Source organism: Choloepus didactylus, chromosome X (genome assembly GCF_015220235.1).
Source record: "Choloepus didactylus isolate mChoDid1 chromosome X, mChoDid1.pri, whole genome shotgun sequence".
In the NCBI taxonomy this organism is placed as follows: Eukaryota; Metazoa; Chordata; class Mammalia; order Pilosa; family Megalonychidae; genus Choloepus; species Choloepus didactylus.
Genome location: NC_051334.1, coordinates 83,737,339 through 83,743,661, shown reverse-complemented (window position 1 = coordinate 83,743,661; position 6,323 = coordinate 83,737,339). Strand labels below are relative to the sequence as shown.

The 6,323-nt window shown below is 43.5% G+C and overlaps 1 pseudogene; it reads left to right on the top strand.

The window, feature by feature from the left end:
* Positions 1–262: 262 nt before the first annotated feature.
* Positions 263–1,557, top strand: LOC119522215 (annotated as a pseudogene).
* Positions 1,558–6,323: the final 4,766 nt, after the last annotated feature.

Here is a 6,323-nt window from a genome sequence, read left to right as displayed (position 1 = left end):
TACAGGTAAGCTCTGGTAATGGATAGTGGTGAGGGTAGCACAGCATTGTGAGCGTTATTTATGCCATCGAATGGTATGCTTAGGAGTGGTTGAGATGGGAACATTTAAGTCATATGCATGTTTTTCACAATTTAAATTAAAGAAAGATCAACTCAAGACACAGTGACAGCCCTGCCCAGTGCCAACCGCCCCATTCCTACCTCAGTCAGAGGCTCGGCCTCCTTTATCCGTACCCATCACTCCATGCAGAAACGCCGTCAGCATGTCGGACAAACTAACCTACAAAGTTGCCGATATCAGCCTGGCCTTTTGGGGATGCAAGGCCCTGGACATTGAGGAGAACGAGATGCTGGGCATGATGCACATGTGGGGGATGTACTCAGCCTCCAAGTCACTGAAGCGTGCCTGCATCACCGGCTGCCTGCACATGACTCTGGAAACGTCTGTGCCCATTGAGACCCTTGTCGCCCTGGGTGCTGAGGTACAGCGGTCCAGCTGTAACGTTTTCTCCACCCAAGACCATGCTGCAGAGGCCATTGCCAAAGCCAGCATTCCAGTGTACTCCTGGAAGGGTGAAACAGATGATGAGCACCTGTGGTGCATCGAGTATACACTACTTAAAGGACGGAACCCCAACATGATTCTGGACGATGGTTGTGACCTCACTAACCTCAGCCACACCAAGTACCCGCAGATCCTGTTGGGCAATTAAGGCATCTCTGAGGAGACCACGACTAGGGTCCGCAACCTCTACAAGATGATGGCTAATGAGATCTTGAAGGTGCCTGCCATCAATGTCAATGACTCCATCACCAAGAGCAAGTTTGACAACCTCTATGGCTGCCGGGAGTCCCTCATAGATGGCATCAAGAGGGCCACATACATGCTGATTGCAAGCAAGGTGGCAGAGGTGGCAGGCTATGGTGATGTGGGCAAGGACTGTACCCAGGCCTTCAGGGGTTTCAGGGCCCATGTCATCATCACTGAGATCGACCCCATCAGCACACTGCAGGCTGCCATGGATGGCTATGGGATGACCACCATGGGTGAGGCCTGTAAGAAACGCAATATCTTTGTCACCACCACAGGTTGTATGGACATCATCCTTGGCTGGCACTTTGAGCAGATGAAGGATGATGCCATTTTGTGTAACGTTGGACACTTTGACATGAAGATTGATGTCAAGTGGCTCAATGATAATGCTGTGGAGAAAGTGAACATCAAGCCCCAGGGGGACTGCTACTGGCTGAAGAATTGTCACTGCATTATCCTGCTGGCTGAGGGCAGGCTGGTCAACATGGGCTGTGCCATGGGCCACCCTAGCTTCGTGATGAGCAACTCCTTCACCAACCAGGTGCTGACACAGATTGAGCTGTGGACCCACTCGGAAAAGTACCCCATCAGGGTCAACTTCCTGCCCAAGAAGATGAGTGAGGCAGTGCTGAAGCCCATCTGGCCAAGCTGAATGTGAAGCTGACCAAGCTGACTGAGAAGCAGGCCCAGTACCTGGGCATGTCCTATGATGGCCCCTTCAAGCCTGATCACTGCCACTGCTGAGATCCGGGCCTGCCCTTTGTCTTCCAGCTGGTGTCCCTGCACAAGCCCTACCTTTCCTCCCAAGAACAAATGGCACCAACTTTGAAATTGGTTTGCCAGTGTCCCCTCCAGTTGATGCCCTGGGGCCGACTACTCAGTCTTTGGCTTCTGTTGCTTCCCTCATACTGTTTCAACTATATCAAGGGGCATTGAGAAATCCTCAAGCCCTGGTCACAATAGAGGCACAAGGGAGACATCACAAGGAACCTTGAGCTCAGGGGTCTTGGAACTGCTCAATAGTCAGTCCTTAGGCTGGAAGTTAGCAGCAGTGGTCACAAAGCCAATGCACTTTGCCATCTAGGTCTTCACCTGGCCTTATGGACTTTATACTCATGTGCTTGGTTTACAGGTTCACTGGTTCTTCATCCCATGACAGATGAGGAAAAGCAGTCTCAGAAGGGCAGGGAAGAACTTTGGACTTTGAATGCGCCTAAGAACATGGCTTAGTTCTGGACATTCTCTTAAACCTCAGAATAATGAGGTTGGTACTTTGAGTCCCCATTTTACAGGGATGAGAATAGACTGTTAAGGGGAAAAGAGAAGTGACAGACAGAGGTTGAGAGGGGCCAGAAAAATGTAAAAGTAGGCATAGGACTGCCACCATTTTGTAAAATGATGGTTCCTATCACAACCCTGGGTCAAAAATACATTAATTTGGTTTATAATGTGTTGTAAGAGAGCAGGAAGGTGGGTAAATAAAAAAAAAAGAAAAAAGAGACAATGGCAATTCAGTGCAATACATTATCCTGAATGGGATCTAAAAGTGGAGAAGCAAAGCCTCGAAAGAATTTTACCGGGACATAAGAAAAATTTGGATTTACAGAGTGCAAATTGTATATCAATGTTAAATTTCTTGAGCTTGATAACTGTGCTTTAGTTGGTTACATAAATGAGTATCCTTGTTAGGAAATGTACATGGAAATATGTGTTCGTGGAGCATGAGGTATACAACCTAACTCTCAAATGTTCAGAAAATAGATAAGTAGATAGCAGACAGACAGACAGATGGATAGATTCATAGAATGATACAGCCAATTTGGCAAAATGTTAAAATTGTTGGATCTGGGTATCCGGGTTGGGTGGGGGGATTATGTGGTGCCAGTTCCTTAGGGGTTTTGTATTATTTTTATACCATCTGGTAAGTCTGAAATTATTTCAAAATAAAAGTTTAAAGAAAAAAAACAGCATCAAAATATTTCAGATAATGGGAGTAGTTATAATAACAGATGTGCTAGTCAGAGATTGGTCAGCCACCTATGGCCTGTTAGCTAAATCCAGCCCACATCATGTTTTTGTAAATAAAGTTTTACTGGAACATGGCCACGCTCATTTTTTTATGTATTGTTTATGCCCACTTTCCCACTGTGACACCAGAGCGGTAGTTGTAACAGAGACCCTATGGTCCACAAATCTGGCCCTTTACATAAAAAGTTTGCTGACCCTTGTGCTAGACCACTATACTGAAAACTAAAAAAATATTTCTGAGGTAAATTAAGAAGACATAGAAATGGCGAAATGTGCTATGCTTATGGAATAAAGGGCTCAATATTATATAGATTCAAAAAAATCAGAAATAAAATCTCAGCAGGCTTTTTAAAGGAATTGTCAAGCCTACTATAATATTTATATGGAAACGTAAAGGATGTAGGATAGCCAAAATGATCTTGAAAAAGAAGAACAAAATGACAGGACTGACATTACCTGATTTCAAGATTGCCATAAAGCTATAGAAATCTAGACAAGGTAGTGTTGGTATAAGGACACAAAACTAGGTCAGGGATTAGCAAATTATGACCCAAGGGCCAAAACTTGCCTGCCAACTGATTTTGGATGCCCTGTGAGCTAAGACTGATTTTACATTTTTAAATGTTTGAAAAAATTCAAAATAATATTTCATGTCACATGGAGATGATATGAAATTTAAATTTCAGTGTCCACAAGTGAAGTTTAATTGGAACACAGCCAAACAGACAAACAACTGCTCTATTAATCTCCACTCTCTGCTTCCACAATCAAATTTCTTGGCTTTGGAGTGTGAACTAGTCACTGAAAGGCTGAGGAACTGTGCTGGTTGCAAACAGTTTGATGTTATGCATGGACACATGGAGTTTGGACTTCAAATGCATCCCTATTGGATTGTATATCTTCAATTTATATTGCCTGTGTTTCTCTTTGAAAGTGTATGGACTAATACAGTGGTATATTCACTTTATCCCTTTCTCCCTTCTTCCTAGAGTAATCGCACTACAGTAATCTGGACAGTGTGATATTGGCATACAGATAGACAAATGCTCAATGGAACAGAAAAGAGGGTACAGAAATAGATCTGTGTATTATGGTTAATTCATTTTTGATCAAGGTGCCAGTACAATTCAGTGAGGAACATTAAGCTTTTTTCTACAAATTGTGCTAGAGCAACCCAGAGAAAATAAAGGGGAATAACCAAACCTATGTCACTCCATATGCAAAAGATAATTCGAGATGGATCTTAGAACTAAATGTACAAGCTAGAAACATAAATCTCCTAAAAGAGAACCTGCAAACTATGCCTAGGCCAAGATGGCTTAGATGTAGGGAGAATTGACTACAAAGGGCACAATAAATCTTTTAGATGAGGTGGAATTGTTCTGTATCTTGATTGTGGCCAATTCTTTCATGTGGTATGATAGAGCTGGAGGTGGAGAAGGTGAGTTATCAGTCAGACAGGTCATATTTTCCATAGAAACTGTATACCTGGATATATGCTGGGAACATAGAGGAATTTAATTGTACACAGTGGGAAACATCTGTAAATATTTAGGTGAAGCAAGGGGAAGAGAAGGGAGAGGAGTAGAGGAGAGGGGACCATGAGTGAGTTCAGAGTTTAGCCTGGGTTACAGACAAACTACCACAGTTGAAAGGGCTGAAATAAATGCTAGAATCAGAAGTTTCCCATTGCCAGTGAAGCCATGGCGGTACTGGGAAGATCCAATGGTTCCAGATAGAGTCCTAAAAGTGGTGTCTGTGGGATCATCAGCCACAGACCTTGGAGTGGAGCAACGAGGTAGCAAGGGGACGGTACCATATCAGTTCTAACTGGGAAGAACTGACCATTCATGATCCAAGAACCAGGAGGAAGCCAGCTATGCCCCCTTCCACCAGCGCCATGAAGTCAAATAAGCCAGGCACCATAACCCAGTTGCCATCTTAGAGGAGAGCAATGGTAAGAAAGAATCTAAAAGACCAAGAAATTAACACATGGAAATAAAAGCTTCCTTTGAAAATACCATGACCCATAGAAATAAAAAGAAATACTGTGATGATTTAACATATGTCCACTAATTCTTTGACCCTCTCTTCAAAAGGTGGAGTCCAATTCCCCTGCCCCTTGAGCATGGACTAGACTTAGTGATTTGTCTCTAATCAATAGAATGAAGCGGAAGTCTCAGTGTGTCACTTTCATGACTGGATCATAAAGGACATTATGGTTTCCATCTTGATCTCTCTCTCTCTTGAATGACTTGCTCTGGGTAAAGCCAGACGCCATACGGAGAGGACACTCAAGCAGCTCCTGATGAGGCCCATGTGGCAAGGAACTGAGACTTCCTGCTAATAGCCTTGTGGGTGAGCCATCTTAGAAGTGGATCCTCCAGCCCCAACCAAGCAAGCCTTCAGGTGACTGCACACCTGGACAACATCCTGACTGCAATCTCATGAGATACCCTGAGCCAGAGCCCCGTAACTAAACACTCCTGAATTCCTGACTCACAGCAATTGTGAGATAATAAATATGTGTTGATATAAGGCACTGTGTTTTGGGGCACTTTGTTACAAAGCACTAGATAACTAACATGAATGCCAAAACATTTATTTGCAGTATGAACACCACCATTTGGTTAGGAGCTTGGGAATACTGTCAATATACAAGAACCAACAGAGGCTACTTAAATTTGAAATAATCAGAACTGGATATGGAGAAATGAATTCCATGAATTTTGAGCTCTTGGAGAAGGAAGACAGTATCATCATTACTTCTGTGTTTCCCCATTGGGCCTAGCCAAGGGCCTTATTTTCATTAGTTGCTCAGTAAATGGAAGAGAATCATAGGAGTCTAGAATTGTAAGCAATCCTTGAGATCATGTACTTCAACTTTTTTTATCCCATGATAACAATGAATTCCATAAATGTGAGAAGACTCTCCCGAGGTCATAGCTGGTTAGAGGTAGAAGCCTGGTGGCTCCTAGTCAACCAGGCTTAACCTCTCACAGGATGTTTCTACATCAGGAAAAAGCCCCTAGAGAATTGTGGAGATGATTGGAAATGTTTTGGTTTAGGGGAGATTAAGCAGGAAAGAGTAGAGGATGCATTGAAGGGAGGAGAATCTGGAAGATCCCTGTGACCCTTCGCTTCTCTTCTATATTTTTGAATATATATATGTAAAGCTGAGGGTAGGACCAGGACACACTAAATCCATTGACCATTCAAGCTATTGAAGGCCTAAAGTGTCAGTGAGTTACATTACCCAATTCCTAGGGGGACTCATGCCCCACAAGTCCTTCTTCCTTTGTGTTTGGCTGTGTCTTTATTTTGCCACAAGGGACTAGAGCAAGGATGGAATCCTGTATCATAGGAAACCTATGTGGGCTGGGACATAAGTAAGGGTGCTGGCCTCTGAGGGAGATTTGCACAGAACTCTGACACACCAGGCCACCTTCATCTTTGATAGGGGCAAATTCCCGTAGTGAAAA